Here is a 27,776-nt window from a genome sequence, read left to right on the forward strand (position 1 = left end):
GCCACGATCTTCTCTCTACTGGGCGAGAACGAAACTCCTTAACAAGGCTCCCGGTTTACACAGTCTGATCTCACCCCAGAAGCCAGCCCTCCCTTTGATGTGCAAATCAGATCACACTCCCCTCTGCTCAAATCAAGGAGTAAAAGCCAAACTCCCTGGAGGGACCTACAAAGCCTCACTCACCTCCTGCTCCTTCTCCCCTAGCTCAAGCCACTTCAGCCACACTTGGTGTCTCTGAGGTTCCCTGAACTTTCCAGACACACTCCCTCTTTCTGGAACATTCCAGATATGCAATTAGCTAATTCCTTTATCTTTAAGCCCTCATTCAAATGGTACCTTCTCATGACTTTACCCCTAACTGGCCCTACTTCCCCCCAAAACTGCCCCTCTCCCCAAAGCAGCTCTACCTTTCCTTTTTTTTTCTTCTTTAAAGATTTTATTTATTTATTTGACAGAGAGAGAAACAGCAAGAGAGGGAACACAAGCAGGGGGAGCGGGAGAGGGAGAAGCAGGCTTCCCGCTGAGTAGGGAGCCCAATGGGAGGCCCGATCCCAGGACCCCGGGACCATGGCCTGAGCTGAAGGCAGACGCTTAACAACTGAGCCACCCAAGCGCCCCTACTTTTCCTTTTTTTGATAGCACTTACCACCTTCTAGCATATTATAGCATTAAGTTAACTAATTAAAATGAAGGACTATTAATAACTAATTAAACAATTGTTTATTATTTAATGGTAATTCACAAAGACAAGGATCTTTGTCTCTTTTGTTCACTGAAGTATCCCAACTACCTAAGACAGACAATACCTAGCACAGAGAGGACCTAAAAGACCACTGAATGAATAAAATAGTATTTCCTTTTCAGACTCGGCAGAATGAAGCATGGAAGGACAAAAATATGAAAAACAGAGAAGGAGAAAGTAAAAGACAGAAGACAGTGAGAAAGAAACATGCAGGAAAAAAGAGAATCAGGCAGAAGAGACACAGGATGGCAATTTCCCCAAATGCACAAAAGACACCAATCCACAGTTTCCAGAAGTCCTACAAACCCCAAACAGAAAAAATAAGAAGATACTTACACCTAGACATGTCATAGCAGAACTGGAAAAGCCAAAGAGAAGAACTGTAGAAGCAGCAAGAGGAAGACTAATGACCTACGAAGACGCATCCCCTGGGCTGTCAGCTGACTTCCCAACAGAAACAAAAGGAGCCAGAAGAGGATGAGCTGTTATCTCCTAAGTGTTCAAGGAAAATAACTGCCAACCCAGAATTCCATATTGAGTAGAAATAAAGACCACCTGGAACAGAGATAAAATAATAACATCTTAGGAGATTTTAAGTGATATAAAAGAAAAAAAAGACATGCCATAACAATAACCTATATACAAGGCAGGAGTAAAAGGAGTTAAAATACTCTAATGCCCTGTATTCTCTGGGAAGGAAAAAGTACCAATTTATATAAGGCTTTGTAATCTAAGGTAACAGTGGGTAACCTTGGACCAAAAAAGAAATTTTAGCGGCACCTGGCTGGCTCAGCCAGAGGAATGTGTGACTCTTGATCTAGGGGTTGTGAGTTCGAGCCCCATACTGGGTGTAGAGAGAGGACTTAAAAATAAAATCTTTAAAAAAAAAAAAACAGATTTTATTTAAATAGGGCAGACATAAAGGCAAATAACTAATCTGATTACATTCAGACTGAAAATGTATTTATTTATTTATTTTAAAAATAATAATTTATTTAAAAAATAAATAAGAATGAAAGACAAGCCACACTGGGAGACCATATTTGCAACACACACAACCAATAAAGGCATATTACCCAGAATATGTTAAACACACACACACACACACACACACACACATAAAATCAATAGGACCAACTACCAAATAGAAAATGACAAGTGATTTGAAGAGGCAGGCCACAAAAAAGGATATTCCAAATGGCCAATAAACCTACGAAAAGGAGCTTAACATTATTGATTTTCAGGCAAATGTAAATTAAAAGCAAGAAATCCACTGATTACCAGAATAACTAGAATTCAGATGAGTGATAATGAGGTTTCCCTGAGGACCTGAACCAACAGGAACTCCCTTCTATTCCCAGGGAGAGTGTAACTGGGTCAACTACCTTACCCGTTAAAGATGAATCAGCAATTCCACTCCTAGAGATACCCCAAGAAATGCATGCACATGTGGTCTGGGGAAGATATCCCTAGACATTCTTTGCAGCCTTATGCACAATCGCCAAGCACTCGAACTCACCCAAGTGTTCATCAGCCACAGAATGGCTACTATATCAGTTACAGTCTATTCACACAATAAAATTGTATAATAACAATATGGATAAATCAGAACTACACACAAAAGACATGAATCTCATTTCTTAAAAAGGTGAGGAAATGAAGCCAAACCTAGAACACTAAACAAAAAATATTTCTGTTCATACAAGTTTCAAAAACAAGGAAAACTGAACAACAATGCTTAGAGATACATATTGGAGTCATAAACTGTGAAGAAAAGCAAAAACACAATTCCATAAAAGTCAAGCCCAGTCTCACATCGGGCTCCTTGCTCCGCAGGCAGCCTGCTTCTCCCTCTTCCACTCCCCCTGCTTGTGTTCCCTCTCTCTCTCGCTGTGTCTCTCTCCGTCAAATAAATAAAAAAAATCTTTAAAAAAAAAAAAAAGTCAAGCCCAGTTGTTACCCTTAGGAGGTGGGAAGAGAATGATTGAGGATGGAAAGAGAGGTCTTCTGGGGGGCTGACAATGTCCCGCTTCTTGAGCTGGTGATGACCATACTGCCCATTAGGTGTACAAGTTTTGTGTACTATTCTGGATGGGTTGGCATATTTCACCAGTTAAGAAAAGTGAATAAAAGCACATGAAAACCATCTTAGGGAAAAATATTTCCCACCAAATATTAACTCCCCCTTCCCAAATAAGAAAGCCTCTTAATTTAGACTCCAGGTATAAAATCCCATATAAATAGCACTCTAGTAAATCTCTGTAAAATTCAATGAGTAAGACAGTTAATGACATATAAGATCAAATATTTGTTCTAAAGGAGATACTTAATTCATGAAGACATTCTCCTCCAATCTTTAACTAATAGTAGATCATATGGTTAAAGATTCAGGTAACTCTTCTTTAAGGAATATTGTCAGAGAGATAATTGATTAGATGGATAGGTAGGTAGATAGGTAGGTAGGTAGATAGATAAAGTATGTATATATTTATGTACTTACATACCCAGATGTTTATATACACATGAATATGTATGTGGCCTGCATAAGAATATACCGCTTGCCGTGACTTTATTTAAAAATGGAAGCAGCATTTAAGAGTGGGCTCAATGCACCCATCCTCTTCCCCACTTCTTTGGTGTCACTGGACTGGACGAGCTTTGGGATCTGATGCTTACAACCCAGGGGCACCAGAAAGGAAATGGGAAAGGTGTGGCGGTCCCCACATTGAGCCCAAAGATTCAAGCCATCCACCCAATACTTTCTCCTCATGATGAATCATGGATCCATTACCTATGAATATGCTCTATTTTTATGTTTAAAGAAATGCCCATCTATCACCTCTTGGGGCAGTGAGCACCGATCTGTCTTACCTGCACTCTGAGGCAGGAATTGCTTTATTTTCTGATTAGTATGCACCCTCTATAACAGGATAATCAAGTTCTTGGATGTCTTTTTTGCCTAAGACTGGTGGTGGGGACCTGTCCTTTCCTCCTTTATTTGTGGCTGCTTTTTTCTGAAGAGCATCTCCACACTTTCTTCTCCGCCACCCCCAGCCACAAAGATGAGCATGATCCGGGCAAGGAAAATCACCAAACCTCAAGACCCTGGACATAGTGATTGGTCAGAGGTGGTAAATGATCTATCATAGCCAATCAGAGAACTTTTAAACCTGAGAGCGTCAGCCTCAAGCTGTTGGCAGCATGTCTCCGCCAGGCTCAAGCCAGACTGAGAACAACTAATCTGATAGAGGAAAAAACAAAGATGAAAACCAGGAGAAGCCTGATGTGCTGACTTCTCTAGGTCCAACTGTCCCCTATATCCAGCTTGATCCTGTTCCTTCCAGGGATCAATTCATTTCCACTCTGGCCTTAAATCAACTGGGGTTTCTAACCCTTGCAACAAAAGGTCTACACTAATAGGGTTGGGGTTTTTTTTCTGGGTTTTGTTTTGTTTGTTTGTTTGTTTGTTTGTTTGTTTCTGGATGGTCTTGCTGTTGATGTTGCTATTTTGCTGGGTAAAAAGCAAAAAGATGCCCCTGGGAACCACAGCATACCTCCCAATTCCATGTTTATGAAAAAATACTTTGTGAGCCACTAAGCTTCCCACCTTTTTATTTCTTTTAAAACTGTACTTGAGGGGCGCCTGGGTGGCTCAGTTGGTTAAGCGGCTGCCTTCGGCTCAGGTCATGATCCCAGGGTCCTGGGATGGAGCCCCGCGTCGGGCTCCCTGCTCAGTGGAGAGTCTGCTTCTCCCTCTCCCTCTGCCTGCCTCTCTGCCTACTTGTGCTCTCTCTCTATCTCTCTGTCAAATAAATAAATAAAATCTTTAAAAAAATAAAAAAATAAAACTGTACTTGATGTGCCTTCTCCCTGCCTACTTCTTTATATATTTCTTTATTTCACCCTTGTTTCCCCTCTTCTAAAATGCTGAACGACCCCATGGTGAATGTCTTAGATTCTTCTCTCTTCTGGGAGAATGTGGATCACCCCCAAATTAAGAAGGGACCAGAGAGCAGAGGCTGGAGATGCTTTTGCAGTATCCAGATCATGATTTTAGAATCCTTCCAAAAGAAAGCTCTCTGGTTTTGAGGAAACTCCAGGCTTGGGGCAACCAAAGGAAGTGCCTCTGAAACCACACAACATGCAATGCAACCACAGAAAGAAAGAAAAAAAAGCCTCTTCCTGTGTATTTTCTGAAGCATTTTTCTTAAAGAGAGATCAGTGGTGTTCAATTTCAAGAAAGCAACGTTACGAGGAAAAGCGTCCAGCACGACAGCTTCACGACACGTGCAACAGCCACGGCCACAGAAGTCCTTCCACTGACTTCACACATCTCTCCTTTACCTTGATAAGGAAGACCATCATTTCAGCATTTTACATGAAGGTAAAAATGCATTCCTAGTTATACCAACCAATCACTCTCTTAATTCCTCCTAGTATTGCCGGCTCCTAGAGACAAGATTAGAGGTCCCACCAAGGCACTGTTTTTTATTTCTATGGGCCACAAAAAATTACAAGTATCCCAGGTGGAGTGAATTTGTTAAGCAAAGTGCCATTTGAAAATAAAAGTGCTTGTGGAGAGTTCTCTCACAGCTTGATGAATGGGGCTCCGGTCCTCTCAATCTGAAATTGTGATTAAATGAGAAGTGCTTCAAAGGTTTCTGCTGAATACTCAACCGGTGGGCCTTGTAACCTGCCACTGGAGGGGTGTTGGGGAGTGGAGAAAGCTGTTTTGAGAGTGAGATAGTGGAACTGAGAAGATAACAGAGCATCAGCCATGGATGGAGAGGAAAGTACAGCTCAACCTACAGGCATTGTTGGTAAGAGTTCTATATTCTCTCTAAACAAATCTGGAGCAGCTGACACCATCATGGTCAAAAACCATAGATGGATGGATGAATGGATGGACAAGTGGTTGAATAGATGGATGGATGGATGGATGGATGGATGGAGATATGGACGGACAGGTGGTTGGATGAATGGATGGAGAGATGGATGGATTGAGAAGAGAATGGTGATGGTCACAACTAAGTGGGTGTATGTTGATGGAGGGGAGAGGAAGGAGGACAGACAGAACACACCAAAACTAAGTAACAGCATAGTGCAGAGTGAACAGATTTTTCGGTGAAGAGCCAGATAGTAAGTATGTTAGGCACTGTGGGTATTATGGGCTGAAATGGGTCCTCCAAAATTCATATGTTTAAGTCCTAACTCTGAGTACCTCAGAATATGACTGTATATGGAGATGGGGTCTTTAAAGAAGTAATTAAGTTAAAATGAGCTCATCATATGGGTGAGCCCTAAATCCAATATGGCTGGTGTCCTTATAAAAAGAGAAGATTTGGACACAGACACTTAGAGTGGGAAGAACACGTGTGGACACAGGAAGAAGATGGCCATCTACTAGCCAAGAAGCAGCCTCAGAAGGAATCAACATCTTGATCTCAAACTTCCAACCCCCAGAATTGTGCGAAAATAAATTCATATTATTTAAACCACCCTGTCTGTGGTCCTCTGTTATAGCAGCAGAGTAGATTCCCACAGTGGGCACTAGTCTCTCTGGGGATCTTCAACTGAGCCATTGTAACATAAAAGCGACATGGACAATATGGAAGCAAACAATATGGCCTTGTTCCAATAACCCTTTATTCTTGGACAGCGGCATTTGAATTTCATATAACTTTCACATGTTATCATTTATTATACCTCTTATGATTTTTTTCCCCAATCGTTTAAAAAATGTCAACTATAAGGGGCTCACAAAAACTGGAAGCAAGCAGAATTTGGTCATCAGACTATAGCTTGAGGATCCTGGATCCATTCTCCAAGCACTCAACTCAGGACAGTGACCAGAAAAGAATCTCTCCAGTAGATTCCAACAAAGCAGACATTTCTCTACTCTGTGTTCCCTATATACTTCTCCTTCTGCCTTGATCACACACCATTCTCCATGTATGTGATTGCGAGTCTGTTTCATGCACTGGGCTGTGAGCACCTTATGGGCAGGCTCGATGTCTCACGTGTTCCTTTGTATCTAGCACTTCTCATAGCACCTGGAACGTAACAGGTACTCAATACCTATTCCCTGAATCGAGTCATATTCCCTGACACCACAGGATTCTGCTGTCCGAGCGTGACATGTCCAAGCAATCCAGGAACAGACACCCCAGCTGCCAAGCCTCCCACTGTCTGATATCACAGCCATGAGTATTATTCCCTTGGGATGCTTGACAAAGATCACAGAAAGCAAACTGCACCCATTATCCTGAAGCTGGATTTTGCCCTTTGTCAAAAGCAACTCTTAGTTTATCACACTAAACAAAGCAGAAAATACTTTATATTCTTGCCATGGCCTCATGGATGTTACTTAATTTATGCATGTCCCAAATGAAAGGAAGCATGCCTCTCCATTAGCGAGGACCAAAAAAACATATCACCCTTGACTCCTGAGTCTGGAGATCAATGTGCAAGGAACACATTCCAGCATTTTCCTTCCTCTCTCACCCATCCATCCATGAGGAGGGAGTTCAATGTCATCTTCCAAATGAGCATTTTGTAACTATACCCTGCACACAGTCTTCGTCTACAATATCTGCATGTTTCTCAGGAAGGCAGCGTCCATAACAGGATGTTGCTGAGGACTACTTTAAATACGTCATTGGAAATCTTAAATAGAAGTGTGTCAGGGATCAAATCTGTGTACAAAAGGAATACAAGAACCACAGGAAATGATGCCTGACTATTCAGATTTGAATAGATCCTAAAGTATAGCTCCGGAGATGTTATCGGAGACAGGCAGGCAGGTAGACAGGTAAGCAAGAAAGAAAGGAAGGACAGAAGAGAAGGAGGGAGGAGGGAGGAAAGAGGGGAGAGAGGACACCAAGGGTATAACTCAGGCTGGTTCAGCCCTTCCCCCCCGCCACCCTGACCCATCCTGGCCCTTATAGAGGTACTAGACAGTACTCTGGGGTTATAGATACTTAAGTATGAAGAGCAAATAGGGCCTAAAACTTAGACACGGCTGACACCACTTTTCTATTCAAGGTCCATCGGTCACTGCTAGATTTGAATCAAATTGCACAAAGACTTAGTTTCCTAGTCAACATAATGGAACTAGAAGTTCCTGGCAGGCAGACCAAAATCACATAATGGCATTTCTTAATTCATCAGTTATCCATTTTAAATGGTATGTGTATTCTTTTTCTTTGTGAAGGAATTTCCATAGCAACTAAACCTGAATACCTCGGTATTCAATCCAAGCTTACCCGCCCAATGAATTTGGCAAGAATGGTCTCTTCTTACTAAAGGCACAGTGTGGTTGCGAGGAGCCAGGAAACCTGACAGGTCTCACACATTCTTCTTAGGCTAATAGACAACCAAGACGCATCCACTTGCTTCCCCGCAAAGGCTGCAACCTCCCATCATTCATCACATCGCAGCCATAGATCAGCTCACCGTTCACGTTATTTACACATTTATCCTTTGGCACCCTTATGGGCCACTGTATGACAATATTTTACTTCAAAGGACATCTTCACATGAGTCATATTATCAATATAACTTTACTGGTTATTTGACTTCTCTAAACCGCTGCAGGGACCACAAATAGGATGCCCAAGGAACAAAATCAGAAGCTGAGTCCCAGTGAATCGATGTGTGAGATCCACAGACAGCCAACCTATATATACATTTCTACAGCAGGATCATCTTGGTATACTGCATGCAAAGATTCCTATTAAAATAATTAACGTTGAGGGGCGCCTGGGTGGCTTAGTCATTAAGCGTCTGCCTTCGGCTCAGGTCATGATCCCAGGGTCCTGGGATCGAGCCCCGCATCGGGCTCCCTCCTGAGTGGGAAGCCTGCTTCTCCCTCTCCCACTTCCCCTGCTTGTGTTCCCTCTCTCGCTGTGTCTCTGTCAAATAAATAAATAAAATCTTTAAAAATAATAATTATAATTAATGTTGAAACACTTTACTCGAATTCAAACTTAATGGCGTCACTTTAAAGGAACTTGAAACAACCTGATGGTAAACTGACAAAAGAAATTCACCAGTTTGGGGGCACCTGGGTGGCTCAGTCGTTAAGTGTCTGCCTTCGGCTCAGGTCATGATCCCAGGGTCCTGGGATCGAGCCCTGCATCGGGCTCCCTGCTCAGCAGGAAGCCTGCTTCTCCCTCTCCCAACCCCCCTGCTTGTGTTCCCTCTCTCACTGTGTCTCTCTCTGTCAAATAAATAAAATCTTTAAAAAAAATAAAAATAAATAAAATAAATAAAAAAGAAATTCACCAGTTTTTTAACTTCCTGAAAGATTTTAAGGGAAAACATTTAAGGTTGATATTAGTAACTCTCTACTTTGTTTCTTAGGCTCCATTCTTTAAAGACCATTAACATTTCAAAATAATTGATCCTAAGCGTTCCAAATAACCTTTCCTAAAATTCCAGGTGAATCGTTTCTGCAATGGGTTACTGTTTGGAGTTCCACAAATTCTTCATTTGAGCTGAGCCACATACACACCATGTTTAATTAGGGTGCCACAGTGGGCCTTGATTTCAAGTCCAAAATATCCCAATCCAAAATGATTCGGTAGGCTTTCCTGTTTGCTACCAGGAGTTTGAAAAGCTAAAAATAGCAACGAGGTTTTTACATCACAAGGCAGCACACACCACTTCGGGAAAGCATCCAAGCTTCAAAAAGATCCATGAACAGATCCCAAAAGCCAGCTATAGGCTGACAAGATCTTAGATCTGGTCATCCCCACTCCACTTTTATGTGTAAAGGCAAAAGGACATTAGGCACACATTTAACAGTATTATATTATCAGGAGAAAATCTTTGTAAAACAGAGACTTATACACTATGCAGTTTCAGGAGGAGGATAAGAAAAAAGCTGCTAAAATTCAAGTGTCCAGACTCCTCTACGCTATAAAACTAAAAATCTTCAAAAATCTTTAAAAATAAAGATATTAAATGAGTATATAAAGTTTGAATAAATCCACAGAGATTCAATCAGCAAAATCCAGAATATGGGAAACTTTACAGGTCAGAGACTTAAGGCTCTTCAACTAATAAAGTAAAAGGGGAAAAAAGAGAGGGTAGTGGGGAACCTACTGATTATGTAACACTTAAAGAAACATATCTATCAGTTGCAACATGTGGGTGTTATTTGGATCAAAACTCAAAAAGATAAGCTGTTAAAAAAACTGTAAGACAAGAGGGTAAATTTGAAAACTGACTGTATATTTTATAATATTAAGGAGTTACGGTCAATTTTTTTTATGTTCTTACCTTTTCATGACATATACTGATATATTTATAGATGAGATAATACAGTGTCTGGGATTTGCATCAAGACAATCTAGGGGTTGTGTGTGTGTGTGTGTGTGTGTGTGTGTGTGTGTGTGTGTTGGTTGTAGATAAAAGCAGATTGGCCATGGGTTGATAATCACTGAAGCAAGGTAATGGGTATATAAGAGTTTGTATGAAGGTTCACTATATTATTCTTGGCACTTGTAAATATTTGAAATTATCCATAATAAAAAGGTTCTTAAAAATTGGTATGTACAAGAAATACTGTGGTCTGTATGCCCAGAAAAGGCCTCAGGGTGGCCTGAGGGTGTGTGTGGCCTGCAGACATATTTTGTTTGGATGGTGGGACTGCTTTAAAAAAAATGTGTTTTTTTTTTTTCCTTTTTGATCCAACACTTAAAAATAAGAAGATTTCACATAAAAATCAGGATTTCCAACTTCTCTTGAAAAGTAGAAAGGTCTGGCAATGCTGGACCATAGCAACAAGCCCTGAAAGTATGGCCTGCCACCACCCTTTGCCTCCCTGGCATTCATTCACGGATATGGCCCCCCTGGTCTGTGATCATCTGAGTTTGGCCCCCAGTGGACAGGGCTCCTCAGAGCAGTAAGTGAGCGCCAACACGAGAGCCAGAGTGTCCAGAATTAACATGTTCCACTATCAGCCCAAACCACTAGAGCTTTGTTTTCTGAACAGTAACCAAAAGTTCCTCAAGACAAGCACTTGGACAGTTTTAGTTTATATTACACAAAGCAGTGATTGGAAACACATGGAGAGTGAAGACACTGCAAAAGAAAACTCTAGAGTTCTTGTAGCTGATCTGGCTTGGGACCTCTGGCCAGCTCTGCTGCCTTTCCTAATCACAGGCAACAGGACTGACTTCTGTCCTACTCCAAACTCCCAGTGTGCAGATAGGAAGGAGCTGAGAGGTCTTTTAGTTCCTCGCCTGCCCCCTCATCTTACAGCTGAGGGTCAGGCCAATGGAAGCTGGGTAACTCATCTACCCATTTTCTAGGGTTCAACAGAGGAAGGGATGGGGGTGAAAACGTAGCATGAGACCCGCTCCAGATACTGGACAACAATCTGCTCCTACGTGTTTTTCGTCCTTGTAAAATATCTTTCTCGTACAATGTTTCTCTAGAAAGATAGGCTTTGAACCTTGAATAGAACCTTGAAGCGCCTGGGTTCTAACATTCCTGTTTAACTGACCACTCTATGTGGAATGACTGTTCGCAAGATCTCCAAACACCTGACCAACGTTCCTCACTTGTGCAACACTTGTTGTCTTCTCATCATACAACAAAACAAATAAGGTCCATCTTTCTAACTCCTCAGGTTCTCTGAAGACTTGGATCCTAGGTTCTCTATAACAGCTCTCAGATTCATTCACTCCTTGGACCCAGCTCCACCAAGCTGAGTCAAAGGAAGTTCTCAGAGTCCTACAGTGACTGCCATATTCTCAAATCCAGCCCTCTGTGACCTTGGGTACTTCGCAAAGTGAACTGACCCAGTTAACAACACTCTATTGTTGACATTTAATTAATTCAATGCAGACACGTCAAAAGAAGAAAGAACAACCCTGGGCAATATATGAGATATGACTGTGGCATACAAGTCGAACCCCCAACACTCCAGTGGGGAGCTCCTGTCAACCTCTGGTGACACCTCACATGCGGGAGCACCTCATTCACTTTCTCACAACTTCCACATACCTGAAGGTAGCAATACTTTTCTCCCGTCCAAGGTCTAGAAGGCACCACAGCAAGGCCTGGCTGGGGTTCCTCAGCCTCCTCAGCATCTGCACATGAAAAAAGCCTTTAGGACCAATCATCAGTGGTTATACTACATTAGTCTGATGAAGGCACAGGTCAGGACTCCTCCTTCACTCCTCACTGTTGCGAGTTGACAAGGTTTGAAGTGAATGCCCAGCAGGAAACATGGAGGCTTTGAGGCTTTACAGGAACATCTATGGCCAACCCCCGCTCAGCCAGAACCTGAGAACCATTGAGCGCTGTGGAAATCAGCCAAGGGAACCCGTCTGGCAAGGGAGGATAAAAGTCTAAACTGGGACAGCTGCCACAGATGAAGGGGAGGGGCTTGGGAGGCTAGGTAGCTAGAGACACCACCACAAACCCAGATGACATGATATAAACCAACCTTTATTCTGTTCATACAATAATATTTCTTGGGCACCTAACATGGGACAGGTACTATGCCAAACACCGAGGATACAGTAAGGAGCAGAAGAGAACAAGGAGAAGACACACAAAGAGAAGCAGGATGATGTTGGGATTCTGTTGCTGTTGTTTTGAAAGGGAGAAGTGGGGATGAGAAGAGTAACCTCATTCAGAGAGACGTTAGGTTTGAGGGGAAGTCCAATGGGCAGAAGAAACTTGGGATGATCCAAGAAAATGACCCGATGTAGATATTCCTCTACGTAAATGTGCTTACCACTCTCCTGTCTTTTAAAATAAAAGCCCCGGGGCGCCTGGGTGGCTCAGTCAGTTAAGCGGTTGACTCCTGATTTCCACTGAGGTCATGATCTCAGGGTCTTGAGATGGAGCTCCGTGTTGGGCTCTGCTCTGAGTGTGGAGGCCGCTTGGGATTCTCACTCTCCCTCTGCCCCTCCCACTGCTCACATGCATGCACTTGCTCTCTCTAAAATAACTAAATAAATCTTTTTAAAAAAATAAACAAATAAAATAAAATAAAGCCCCTTCTTTGGTCCTACAATCCCTCTAGTTATTGCTCGTCCCCTGCCCCCAGAAAATCAGTCATAGAAGCAACAGCTCCTTCTAGATGCTTTTGCTCTTCTCGCTAGTGCATAATCCCAGCCAAAATCACCAGACACCACCCCAATGATCACTCTGAAAAGTCTTCACCTTCCTCAATATCTGCATGGCACCTGAAACCCATAGCCATGCCCTTCCTTCGGGGAAAGCCTCTTCATTGGAACTCTGTAGCAATTACTGGAAATTAAATGTGAGCTTCGGCCCTGATATGATCAGTGCTTGGCACACTGGAAGAACATCAACACGTAGAACCCATTCCTCCCGAAATGCATAGTGAGTGGTCAGTCAGCACAGCTGGCTGCCACAAATCATGTATTGGGTGATGATAAGAAGATGGGAAATGAACGCTGCATAGACAATGAAAATTATGTCCACTACCAGGTTCTACGTTTTCTCTCCTATAGCTGGGACCATTTCTTCTCAGACTCTGCTTAGCTCCCTTTCTTTGTGCCACCTTGGACACCTTGTGTACAGAATAGTCCCTATGCATGCCCACTGGAGCCCTCTCCTCTTACTACACTGACAGCTTCTAAGTACCTTCTGTAACTGTCACATGCACACCCTATTCCTCACTCAGAACCCAGAGTCTGATATACCCCTGAAACTGATCAGAATTCAGGGTGGAAAAGGGGATGTATCAAAATGGAGAATAGAGGGGCACCTGGCTGGTCCAGCTGGTACAGCATGCAACTCTTGATCTCTGGGTCGTGAGTTCAAGCCCCACACTGGGTGTAGAGATTACTTAAATAAATAAAACTTTTTTAAAAAAATGAGAATAGGAAGCTAAGCAGTGGAGCCTACTTAAAGAAAAGAAAAGAAAAGAAGGAAGGAAGGTAGGTAGGAAGGAGCGAGCCACATATTTGGGGTGCCTGGCTGGCTCAGTTGGAAGAGCATGTGATTCTTGATCTTGGGTCATGAGTTCAAGCACCATGTGCGGTGTAGAGATTACTTATATAAATAAAACTTGTTTTTTTTAAATGGGAGAGTAGGGAACTAAGCAGTGTATCTAGGACATTCTGATACAGGTTCTGCGTGTCCCACCCATCCCTCTGCCTCCGTCAAGAGAAGCCCATCCTGTCAAACACCATCGGGCAGGAAGGAAAACATCAAGTTCTCAGCAGAGGGAAATTTTTCCCCAAAGTAACATGGGACAAGATTTGATTCCCAGAATTTGTATATTCAACTTCTAGGACCAAAGTTACCACCAGCCAACTAATAATTTTGGAATTTTTTTTCAAGAAAAACAATTATTCATTATTCCTCTGGCCATTAAATTATTTTAAATGTATCTTATGCTCCCACCCATACTCCCTAAAAAAAAAAAGAAGACTAAGATTCTATTTTTTTTTAAAAGATTTTATTTATTTATTTGACAAAGAGAGACACAGCGAGAGAGGGAACACAAGCAGGGGGAGTGGGAGAGGGAGAAGCAGGCTTCCCACGGAGCAGGGAGCCCGATGCGGGGCTCGATCTCAGGACCCTGGGATCATGACCTGAGCCGAAGGCAGACGCTTAACGACTGAGCCACCCAGGCGCCCCACTAAATAATATTCTAAGAAGCATATAATTTGGCGTTGAATTTAACATTTCAGAAAAACAAACTATCAGGAAGTCAATGTTTAATAGAAAAAGTGACTTCAGTCACCACCAACAGACTAAAAACCACTAACATACATGATCATCTGTATCTGGGAAATCGAGGTATTTGTGTGCAAAACTGTACATCATTGGTGCATATATCTGCCCATACCTCCATATATTACCCATCTGTATGTCCAAATAATAAAGAAGAAGAAAGAATGGGAAAAAATACCGAAGTCTGAGCATGACTTTTAATAGTAGGTAAATAGGCGATTATTTCCCCTTCCTCATATTTTTCTGGTTTTTCAAACTTGCCGCCGTGATCACTCATGCTTAGTAAAGGAAAAATAAATGACTTTATCTTTTATCAGATATAAGAAGACTTCCGTGTTTACAACGGCATTCATCTCCTTATGTCAAAAACAAAAACAAAAACAAAAAACCAAACCAAAACAAACAAACACCAGACACTAAATATCTCAAGTTTCACACAACCTCTGGTACCAAAATAACCCCAACAGTCAAAAAAGAAAAACTCCACTTCGCTGCTAAAGTAAATCTGTTTACCAAGAGTAAAAAGAAAAGAAAGCCATTTTGTAACGACATGGCAATCCGCATCCTTCAAGTATCTTTCAGTTTTATAATGGAATTGTAATCATCTGTCTCATAAGTTGCAATGTCACATCCTTCCCGTTGTTGGTTTTTTTTTAGCTCTCTTGTTCTCTATTTCCCTAATTGTGCTTCCCCCATAGAGCGAACACACGCAGCACGCACAGATGTGCACACTCACGCATGACACACACAGGTGCGTGCTCACGCACAATTCCTGAGTCACGCGTCCGAGTCTCTGTCCCCAAGCCCCCGGTGCTCTTGGAGGGCGTCGCACTTCCTTGCCTGAAGTCCAGTGGATGCAGGGTAACCATGCCTCCTGCATGCTCACTTCGTCATTTTTTCACGGGAAAGGCCATACAGTGTTTAAAGCAAACTCCTGATTATGCACGCTTATGAAGGCAAACACCGGAGCAGATGCGTGTTTGGCACAAGATTTCCCTAATTGCATTTTGCTTAGGCTACCGTCAAAATTAGTTAGTGTTCCCCCAACACGCACACAGCATAAGGAGGACGCAACAACTGGAAGGCTTTCTGGGCAGAAATAGAAAATAGGCCTAAATAAGACAGAAGGGACATTTTCCGGATTTGCAACTCTGAGAGTTGCTCACGTAATAGACAATCTATGCCCAAGCACGTACGTACACCTCGCTCACACAGGGGCCATCTGCAGACGACACGACAATGTGGCCCAATTACAAAGCCTAAATGCTGACTAACGTCACGATCAAATGGTAGGCAAAGTACAGGGGAAATCTAGGGCACCTTCTATATCCATAATACCCTGGATGAAGGGGTAAGTAATACAGCCCCAACTAGGAAGCACAAAATTATAGGCAACTGCTGTTTCTAAGACTGTTTCTTAAACAGTCTTTTCTTAGATGAATTTAAAAGATGCCTCTCTGTAATTCCCATCTGCTAGAGAAACCAGACCAATCTCTACCTTTCTGCACACTAGCCCTTCAAACAGCAGAAGGAAGCGGTCTTATCTTCCCTTTATTGTTCCGGCCGCCAGGTGAAGGTGCTACCCATGGGTAGGTTTCCTATTACCATTTTGGTTCTGCTCCTCTCATTATTCCACTTTCTCAAAGTCTTCCTTGAAATGGCAGTCAGGGAGCTCGATACAGTCCTCAAGTGCTGGCTGACTGGATGGACATCCAGTGGGACCAGGACACACTGCTTCCCTTAGCCCATGAATGGGTTCACTTATTTCTGCGGACCAACATCATCATGCCTTCTGACACACATTGCTACAGATCCTACCTTCCCCGTTCTAGATGTACACAACACTCTCTTCTACTTTCTTGTTCTCCCCCAAACTCATGTAGGACATTACATTCTGCTTTTTAAGTATTGTGTAACAGGTTTCTCTGCCTGCCATCCTGGGCTGCTGAGGTTATTCAGAGTTTGTACCGAAAGCCCCACAGGTCTCCCATCCTGATGTGACATTCAAGTTCAGAAACTTTGGGCAGCCTCATTTTGGGCAGTGTCAATTCCGGAACAAGAGAAAAATAACTTAAGGCTGCAGGAGATGGGGCACCTGGGTGGCTCAATCGGTTAAGTATTCAACTCTTGAGCTCAGCTCAGGTCTTGATCTCAGGGTCATGAGTTCAAGCCCCATGCTGGGCTCCACATTGGGCATGAAGCTTACTTAAAAAAATAAAATAATAAAATAAAATAAAATCCTGCAGGAGAGAGAATGACACAGATTAACAAAGACAAGAGGAACCAAGCAGACCAGGGAATCCCAAATTGTGGTGGCCTTCCCAACAGGCACAATTTCTAGACAGATACATAACTATGAATGATGTCTAGGAGGCATTCTGTATCTTTATAAAAATTAACAGCAACCTCTTTTTTTTTAAGATTTATTTATTTGAGAGAGAGGGAGAGGGAGGGAAAGAATCTCAAACAGACTCCATGCTGAGTGGGGAGCCCGATGTGGAGCCCGGTCCCAGAACGCTGAGATCATGACCTGAGCCAAAAGAGTCAGATGCCTAACTAACTGTGCCAGCCAGGCGCCCCAACAGCAACCTCTTTAAAACCCAAAAACAAACACATACACAAAAAAACTTATGTGATCTGGAGTCAGTTTCTGTTGTTTACAAACCGGAGTCCTAGAAACACAGAAACCGTATTCTCCTATAAAAAGTGAGTGTCCCATGTAAATCACCATTGCTAGCTATTCTTCACGTATTGAGCAATTTGTGGGGTAAACTATACATCCTCCCAGTTTGGTACTGATCCATTAACACTCTTTTTGTGTGTTCCAACCAGCTTCGAATCAACCTACATGTATCTTATGCTTTTCCCAAGACATTTTAACTTTTTAACCCTCAAGACTATTTTTTTTTCAAGTTTTATTTATTTATTTGAGAGAGAGCACGAGCGGGGGGTGGGGGGGGCAGAGGTAGAAGCAGACTCCCCACTGAGCAGGGAGCCCACACAGGGCTCAATCTTGCAACTCTGGGATCATGACCTGAGCGGAAGGCAGTCGCTTAACCGACTGAGCCACCAGGCGCCCCAACCCTCAAGACTTTTACTGTTTTACCCTCATCTTTAGTTGGCTTCCCCTAATCCCCAAAGCCTGTCCTTCTCCCACACGTGTGTTCAGCCATACAATCCAGCCAACACATTACCTAATACATTAATGAAGTAATGAATAATTTTTGCTTCCAACACACTGTGCCGTGCCCTTAGCCAAAGATTCACAAAGGGTGGACTTTAGGCAAGTTACATCCGACTCCAGACTCAACTCTGGGTTGGTAAGAATTAAGGAGTTGAGAAAAATTTCGCCACTGGCACAGGCGTGCCTTACTTCAGAAAGTGTACAGGGACAAAATCTACACTTAAAAGTCAGTTTCACACGAAAAGATGCATGCTAACAGCAACAGCCATTCGGGAAACAAAAATCAAGATCACAAGTGGACACTACCTCACGCCCACTAGAATACCTGTCATCAAAAAGAGAAATAATGGGTGCAACCTGGGTGGCTCAGTCAGTTGGACATCTGCCTTCGGCTCGGGTCATGATCCCAGGGTTCTGGGATCGAGCCCCGCATCAGGCTCCCTGCTCAGCAGAGAGCCTGCTTCTCCCTCTGCCTGCCGCTCCCCCTGCTTGTGCACTCGCTCTCTCTCTCCCTCTCTCTGTCGAATAAACAAATATAATCTTTAAAAACAAAAAAACAAAAAGAGAGATAACAAGTGTTAGCCACGATGTGAAGAAACAGGAACCTTCCTGTCACCGGTAGGAATGTAAAAAGGTACAGCTGCTTTGGAAAACAGTCTGGTAGTTACTAGAAACAGTCAGCCTAGAGTCACCATACAACCCAGCGATTTCATTCCTAAGGAAATGAGAGCACACGTCCACATGAAAGCTTGCACATGGATGTATCACGGCAGTATTATTTGTAATAGCTGAGGGGTAGAAATAACCCAAATGTCCATCAACTGATGAATGGATAAATAAAATACAGTATATCCATACAGTGTAATGCTATTTGGCAACAAAAAGAAATGAAGTGCGGATACATGTTACAACATAGACGAAACCTGAAAATATTATGCTAAGTGAAAGAAGTTAGTTACAAAAGACCCTATATTGTATAAATCCATTTATATGAAAAAGTCCAGAACAGGCAATCTGGAGGCAAATCAGGTTAATGGTTGCCGGGGGCTGGGGATGGGGTAGGGATGGCTGGGGAAAAACAAGAAGACGAGGGTAATGGGTACAGAGTTTCATTTGTTCTAAAAGTGATTGTGAGGATAGTTGTAAAATTCTGTGAATATGCTAAACACTATTGAAATGTTTACTTTCTTTTTTCTTTTTAAGATTTTATTTATTTATTTGACAGAGAGAGACACAGCGAGAGAGGGAACACAGGCAGGGGGAGTGGGAGAGGGAGAAGCAGGCTTCCCGCCAAGCAGGGAGCCGGATGCGGGGCTCGATCCCAGGACCCTGGGATCATGACCCGAACCAAAGGCAGACGCCCAATGACTGAGCCACCCAGACGCCCCAAAATATTTACTTTCAATGGATGAATTGTATGATATGTGAGTTATAGCTCACTAAACGTGTTTAAAAGAAAAAGTCCATCAGAATATGATCAATCCCATTGCCAATTGTAGTATAAAGAAAAGAAATGTACTTGGTACACTAGTTTTCCTAGTTCATTAACATGTCGGTCAAGATCCTAAATTGGACATACACACAACTTTCATAGAGCAGTCTGTATGTTTAATTCAATACAAACTGCACTATTTCAGATTGATTAGGAACAGGGGTTTTGGGATCAGGACTAGGTTTGAATCCCAACCCCACCACTCACAAGTTAAATGACCTTGAATGATTCTGCTACACTTTTCCAAGCTTCAGTTTCTTTATATGTAATAGAGGAAAATAACAGTGCCCCTTCCAGTGGGTTGTTGTGACAAATGAACAAAATAACTTCTATAAACTGCTAAGTACCTGGCACAGACCAGCACTCTAATACTAACTTTATGAATATATAAACATATACATACATAACACTAACAACAAAACCAACAAGCACTTAGATGCAATGAACAAGCTTTTTGAAAGGACACAGGTAATGTAGTCCCCTTCTTTGATTATAATGCCAAGCAGGTCAGTAATTTGTGCAGAAGAAGACACTTAAACTAGGTCAACTGGAAATTCCTGAATCAGAGATTGAAAAGGGGAAAAAAATGGAACAAAATCATAAGCACATCTTACATGTAATGTTTTGCTACCTCATACACAAACACCAGAGACTCGTGAGGCTGGAGGTCTCAGCACTCGCCAGTACATTGTATATCTGTATGAAGAACCACAAAAAATTATGAAAACCACTGCCTAAAATCACAGGTGACACAAAGCATGACTATGGAGGCTCACACCCTGGTTAGTACCAAACTAAGGGCACAAGTAAATGAACAGCAGAGAGATTAACTGTATACTTTGACCATGTCACAATAGCAAATCAAATACATAAAATCTCCAATCTCAACGTTTCTGGCCACTAGCTATCAGACTCCTCTGTATCTCATTAAAGACATAAAATTAATAATCACAGAGCCTGACAACTTCCTGATAACTCTATGGTCTGCGTCTTCCCAAAGATGGAATAATTCCAATGACACTGTTCTCTGAAGGATAGCCAATAAGAAGAATGTAGCACACTAAATGAAACAGACTTGAAGTTTCCATGCTCTTTCTTTTTAAACTGTATAAACAATTTTTTTTGAAAAAGGACTGTCAGTCAATTGGTATTATTTAAGAGGAGATACTAAAAGTCAAAGTCTTTTACACATAGCTTCAGTGGTAAATTCTACTAAACATGTAAAGAATTAATGCCAATCCATCTCAAACTCTTCTAAAAACTGAAGAGGAGAAAACACTTCCAAACTCAGTTTATGAGGCCAGAATTATCCTGATACCAATGTCAGACAAAAACACCACAAGAAAAGAAAATTAAAGGCCAATGTCCCTGATAAAGAGATGTAATAATCCTCCACAAAATGCTAGCAAACCAAATTCAATAGCACATTAAAAGGATCACTAAACATAAGCAGGTTAGGATTTATCCTTGGGATGTTAAGGATGGTTCAACATAAGGAAATCAATAAATGTGATAGACCACATTAACAGAATCGGGGGGGTAATACAAGGACCTCAACAGATGCAGAAAAAGCATTTGACAAAATCTGACATCATTTCATGATAAAAACTCTCAATAATTTAAGAAGAGAAGAATACATGACAAGCCCACAGCCAACATCATTCTCAATTGTGAAAAGCAGAAAACTTTTCCTCTAAGACCAAAAACAAGGAAAGGATGCCCACTTCTATTCAACAAATTACTGGAAGTCCTAGCCAGAGCAATTAGGTAAGAAAAAGAAATAAAAGGTATCCAAAGGTACCCAAATCAGACAGGAAGAAGTTAAATTGTCTATGTTCTTATATATATAGGAAAACTTAACGATTCCACCAAAAAACTGTTCAAACTACAAAGCAAATTCAATAAAGTTATGGTACATAAAATCAATGCACAAAAATCAGTTGTATTTCCATACCCTAACAACGAACTATCCAAAAAAGAAATTAAAAAAATAATCTCATTTGCAATAGCATCAAAAAGAATAAAATACTTATGAATAAACTTAACCAGTGATGGAAAAGATCTGTACACTGAAAACTATAAAACACTGATGACAGAAACTGAAGACACAAATAAATGTAAAGATATCCCATGGTCATGGATTGGTAGAATTAATATTGTTAAAATATTCCATACTACCCAAAGTAATCTACAGAGTTAATGCAATCCCTTTCATAATCCTAATGGCATTTTTCACAGAACTAGAAAAAGAAAACTAAAGTTCATACAGAACCACAAAGGACCCTGAATAACCACAGCAATCTTAAGCAACGAGAACAAAACTGGAGGCACCACACTTCCTAATTTCAAAATATACTGCAAAGCTACAGTGATCAAAGCACTATGATATGGGAATAAAAACAGATATATAAACCAGTGGGACAGATGACAGAGCCCAGAAATAAACCTACATATATATGGCCAATTAATTTATGACAAAGGAGCCAAGAATATACAATGGGGAAAGGACAGTCTTTCAATAAATGGTGTTGAGAAAACTGGACAGCTACATGCAAAAGAATGAATCTGAACCCTTATCTCACCATATATTAAAATCAACTCAAAATGAATTAAAGACTTGGGGCACCTGGGTGGCTCAGTCGGGTGAGCATCTGACTCTTGATTTCAACTCAGATCATGATCTCAGGGTCATGAGATCGAGCCCCACATTGGGCTCTGCACTCAGTGTGGGGTCGCACTTAATGCAGAGTCTGCTTGAGATTCTCTCCCTTCCTCTACCTCTGCCCCTCCCCCCACTCGTGCATGTGCGCGTGCTCTCTCTCTCTGTCTCTAATAAATCTTTTTTTAAAAACTTAAATGTAAAACCTGAAACTATAAAGCTAATAAGAGAAAACACAGGAGAAACATTTCTTGACATTGGTCTGTGCAATGATTTTTTTTGGATCTGACACAGGTGACAAATGAAGAAAGAAAGAAACAGGTTAAACTACTTCAAACTAAAAAGTTTCTGCACAGCAAAGGAAACAATTGATAGAGTGAAGAAACAAACTATGGAAAGGGAGAAAATATTTGCAAACCAAACATCTAATAAGAGATTAATATCCAAAATACATAAGGAACTCAAACAACTCAATAGCAAAAAAAAAAAAGATAACCCAATTTAAAAATGGGCAAAGGACCTGAATAGATATTTCTCCAAAGAAGACTTGCATAGGGTCAACAGGTATATGAAAAGGTGCTCCTCATCACCAATCATCAGAGAAATGCAAATCAAAACCACAATGAGATACCACCTCACACCTGTTGGAATGGCTACTATCAAAAAGACAAGAGGTAACAAGTGTTGGCAAAGATGTGGAGAAAAAAGAACCCTGTACACTGTTGGTGGGAATTTGCATACCCACTATGAAAACAATGTGGAGGTTTCTCAAAAATTAAAAATAGAACTACCATATGAACCAGAATTCCAATTCTGGGGATATGTCCAAAAGAAATGAAATCTGGATCTTGAAGAGATATCTGTACTCCCACGTTCACTGTAGCATTATTCAAAATTGGCAAGACATAGAACAACTTGGGGCACCTGGGTGGCTCAGTCGGTTAAGCGTCCGACTCTTGATCTCAGCTCTGGTCTTGATCTCAGGTCGTGAGTTCAGGCCCCATACTGGGCTCTGCACTGGGCATGAAGTCTACTTAAAAAAAAAAAGATATAGAACAACTTAAGTGTCCATCAACAGATGAATGGATAAAGAAAATGTGGTCTATATCTATACCCACATACAGACACAAACATAGATACTGACATAAACACAGATAGACAGATATAGTGAAATATTATTCATCCCTAAAAAAAAGGAAAGCTTGCCATTTGCAACAATAAGGATGAACCTGAAGGGCATTATAAGCCAGACACAGAAAGACAAATACTGCATGATCTCACTTACGTGGAATCTTAAAAGGTCAAACTCAGAAAAGCAGAGAGTAGAATGATGGTTACCAGGGGTGGGGGGTAGAGAAAATAGGGAGACATTGGTCTGAGAACAAAATTTCAGCTAATGCAATATGATTAAGATCTAGAGCTCTAATGGTATCATATAGCACAATGACTAGTTAATAATTCTGTATTATATACCTGAAATTTGCTAAGAGAGAAGATCTTTGGTATTCTTAGACCAAAAAACAATAGTAACTATGTGAGGTAATTCATGTTAATTAGCTTGATATGATAATCATTTCACAATGTATATGTATATCAAAACATCATGCTGAATGCCTTAAACATATACAATTCTTACTTATCAATTTTGCCTCAATAAAGCTGGGGAAAATAAAATACAAAGTCAAAATGTCTGCTACAAAAATACAGCACATAAACTAAAAAATAAAAGTATATGATTCAAAATTATGTAAAATAGCTACCCATGCAACATTTTTGGTTTAAGAATTATTCTTCTGTATCTTCAATATGGAAAATTAATCATTTTCACCTTGGTGAACTATTACAGTATGCTGCATGTTTAAAGCCTATTTCTCATATTCTATGCTCATGGATTGGAAGAACAAATATTATTAAAATTTCTACACTACTCAAAGCAATATACACATTTAATGCAATCCCTATCAAAATACCAACAGCATGTTTCACAGAACTAGAAAAAACAACCCTGAAACTCATATGGAAACACAAAAGATCCTGAATAGCCAAAGCAATCTTGGAAAAGTAAAACAAAGCTGGAGTCATCACAATTCTAGATACCAAGGTATATTGCAAAGCTATAATAGAAACAGTATGGTTCTGGCACAAAAACAGACACGTAGATCAATAGAACAGAAGAGAAAATCCAGAATTAAACCCACAGTTATATGGTCAATTAATCTTTGACAAAGCAGGAAAGAATATCCAGTGGGAAAAAGACAGTCTCTTCAGCAAATGGTGCTGGGAAAACAGGACCGCAACATGCAGAAGAATGAAACTGGATCATTTCCTTACGCCATACACAAAAATAAATTCAAAATGGATTAAAGACCTAAACATGAGAGCTAAAACCATAAAAATCCTAGATGTAGTAACATTTTTCTAGATTTGTCCCCAAAGGCAAGGGAAATAAAGCAAAACTAAACTATTGGGATGACATAAAAATAAACTTCTGCACAGTGAAGAAAACAATTAACAAAACTAAAAGGCAACCTACCGAATGGGAGAAGATATTTGCAAATGACATCCAATAAAGGGTTAGTATCCAAAATATAGAAAGAACTTTACAAAACTCAACACCCAGAAAACAAATAATCCAATTAAAAAATGGGTAAGAGACATGAACAGATATTTCTCCAAAGAAGACATACAAATCCCAACAGACACATGAAAAGATGCTCATTATCATTTATCATCAGGGAAATGCAAATCAAAACTACAATGAGATACCATCTCACATCTGTCAGAACGGCGAAAATCAAAAACCCAACAAACAACGGGTGTTGGTAAGGATGTGGAGAAAAATGAACCCTCATGCACGGAATGCAAACTGGCGCAGCCACTCTGAAAAACAGCATGGAATTTCCTCAAAAAGTTAAAAATAGAACTACCCTGCGATCCAGCAATCACATTACTGGGTATTTACCCAAAAAATACAAAAGCAATAATTCAAAGGGATACATGCACCCCTATGTTTATTGCAGCATTATTTACAATAGCCAAGATATGGAAGCAGCCCAAGTGTCCACTGACTGATGAATGGATAAAGAAGATGTGGTAGGTATATACAATGGAATATTATTCAGCCATAAAAAAAGAATGAAATCTTGCCATTGACAACAACATGGATGGAGCTAGAGAGTATAATCCTAAGTGAAGTAAGTCAGAGAAAGACAAATACCACATGATTTCACTCATATGTAGAATTTAAGAAACAAAACAAACAAGCAAAGGGGGAAAAAGGGGAGAGAGACAAGCTAAGAAACAGACTCTTCATTACTGAGAACAAAGTGACAATTCCCAGAGGTGAGGAGGGTGGGGGATGGGGGAAACAGGTGATGGGGATTAAGGAGTGCACTTGTCTTGATGAGTACTGGGTGATTAAAATAAAAACTTACAAAAAAGAACACACACACACACACACAAAAATAAATGAAAGTATATTTCTCAGTATCATAAACACTTTAAAAAGTATAAAACATAATCACCATTTTTATAAACTTAGAATACTTAGCAGAATAAAATGTTTTAATCCTGGCCCTCTCGATCTAAAATATGGTGAGCAGTATAAAGACTGTGCCGTATAAAGACTGTGCAGAATGATCTTTACTGAACACCTATTCTGTGCCTGACCCTGGGCTATCATTAATTCACCAGGAACTCAAAAATTCGTAGGATGAATCCTTCCCAGAATCTCTTCACACGTCCCACAGTTTTATCACTGCCTTATAAACAAGTTCCAAAAGTGCTTTCATAGTCTCCCAAACTGACTCTGCCCTTGTCCACATTGCATGCCTACCTAGTTCAGGCTAGTCCTCTCCCAGAGCAGTTCCAAGTATGCCTAGGGAAACAACAGTTCTTGTATCTGTATCAGATGGTATGTATCATGTTGTATGCATGTATCTACTTATAAACAGTATCTATACAATAAAATTAGACACCACCAAACTGTGTCCATGTAAACAAGGAAAGCATGAGAAATATATGAGCAGGGCACATTACCTCATTTGGGGCACCAGACCAACTTAATTTGCTGGTATTTTCCACTTTCCAGAATGAAGATATGGAATGGAAAATTAAACTATGTTTCCAAGGTTATGCGGCAAATCATGAGCACAATCTGGGCCAATGGACAGGTTTCCTGATCTGACAACTTCTCTGCTATCTGTTGGGACCTTTATCACACCAGTTGAACACCTAAGGAGCCATACAAATTGCTAAAATCTAAGTAGAGCATGTGAAGACATTTGCTGGTGGATGGCCATATTCTTGTAAATCACTCTGGGCCGTGTACCCTGTTGTGTTCCCAGATACTGTGTGTTCACAGCGCGGGGCACACGGTCAGTCCACGTTGAATGAATGAATCAAACAGGATAGTCAAGCTAATACATCACATGTGAAGGGCCATCATACCATCAAATGAAAAAAGCGTCAAAGATCAAGAAGGAAGAGGCCTACATTTTTTTTTTTTAATGTTCCAACTTCCTTAAATTACTCTAGATTTCATTTTGTATTTCAGGACTGTACAGTTTGAGTTTGTTTTAAATTTAAAAATCAGAGTCCACAAAAAGTCACCAAATGTCCACCTCAACTGATCTGTGTAGTTGCCTATGTTCCCTATGCCTTGATTTCTCTATCTGTAAAATGGGGATAATAACTGTCTCTGCATAACAGAGTTACTATGTTAAATAAACTGGAGAATGGTAAGCACTCTGTGTTATCTACCATTGTAATTGAGCACCCATTCACTCATATATCAGAAGAAAGATAAGGGGAGGGAAGGGAGGAGGGCACAGACCATCAGCAGCTAGCTCTGCTCCACTAAGCCAGGGCTCAGCAAATGTTTCCTGCAAAGAGACAGAGAGTAAATATTTTAGGCTTTCCAGGCTAGATGGTCTCTGCCACAGCTTTGCAACTCCATCACTATAACAGGAAAGCATCCACAGGTAGTACATAAATGCATGGGCGTGGCTGCAGCCAATAAAATTTTATTCATGGACACTGAAACTTGAATTTCATATAGTTTTCTCCTACCACAAAGTACTAGTCTTATGATTTTTTTTTTCCAGCCATTTAAAAATGAAAAACCCATTCTTAGCACAAGGGACCAAAAAACAAAAAAAAAGAGGTAGCGACCGGACTGGGTCCTTGGGTCTGCAGTTACTTACCTGTGGGCTAAGCACGAGGCATATACACATTTACCCAGCGACATTTTATATTCTCCTGAACTGACCAGTTGGCTGTACTCTCAAAGTCCCCTGCCTTGGACACTGACATTTAATCTCTTACTGTCAACCTTCACAGAGAAAGAGATTTTAACCAATATTTAATGAACTATCTAACCTACTTAGTGAGAACAAGCTTCAATTTATCTATTTTAGCCCTGATATTCTTCTTTATAAATCAATTCCTAAGGTACACATTTATAACTATAAATGTCAGGCCTCCAATGTAAGTTTTGGGCTCTTCATTCTGTGCTCTACCATGCATTATGTCCAACATGACAAATTTATTTCATTACATTCCATAATCAGGAATATTTTCAGCAATGGGAAAAATCTCTGGAACATAACCCTTTTCTGTATGAGCTTCCTCATGTTAAACAGACTTTTTAAAAATCGTATTAGACAAAAAAAGTTTTTAAGGTTTTTATTTATTTGAGAGAGAGAGAGAGAGAAAGCAGGTGCAAGAGCATGAGAGCAGGGGGGAGGTGCAGAGGGAGAGGCAGAAAAGCAGACTCTTGCTTCAGAAAGTCTTCGTGCTTTCTAAAAATTGTTTCTGGGGCTCCTGGTAGTTCACTCGGTTAAGCACCTGACTCTTGATTTCGGCTCAGGTCATGATCTCAAGGTCCTGGGACTGAGACCTGAAATTAATAAATCTTCATTAAGGTTCTTGAAAAGTGAAAAGTGAAAATCTTTAGTACGGTTGTTCT

The 27,776-nt window shown here is 40.8% G+C and overlaps 1 protein-coding gene across 2 annotated transcripts in view; it reads right to left on the reverse strand.

The window, feature by feature from the left end:
- Window positions 1–27,776, reverse strand: part of TIAM1 (TIAM Rac1 associated GEF 1) — a 374,369-nt gene that overhangs the window by 207,407 nt on the left and 139,186 nt on the right. The window contains exon 3 of one of the 2 annotated variants that reach the window (XM_081799219.1): window positions 11,759–11,844. The gene's annotated coding sequence lies outside the window, so the exon portion shown is untranslated. Of the gene's footprint in view, window positions 1–1,078; window positions 1,237–11,758; window positions 11,845–27,776 lie in introns of those variants that run through there. The other variant, XM_081799233.1, reaches the window with a different exon arrangement.

This window comes from Leptonychotes weddellii, chromosome 1 (genome assembly GCF_054177405.1).
Source record: "Leptonychotes weddellii isolate Sample4059 chromosome 1, ASM5417740v2, whole genome shotgun sequence".
In the NCBI taxonomy this organism is placed as follows: domain Eukaryota; kingdom Metazoa; phylum Chordata; class Mammalia; order Carnivora; family Phocidae; genus Leptonychotes; species Leptonychotes weddellii.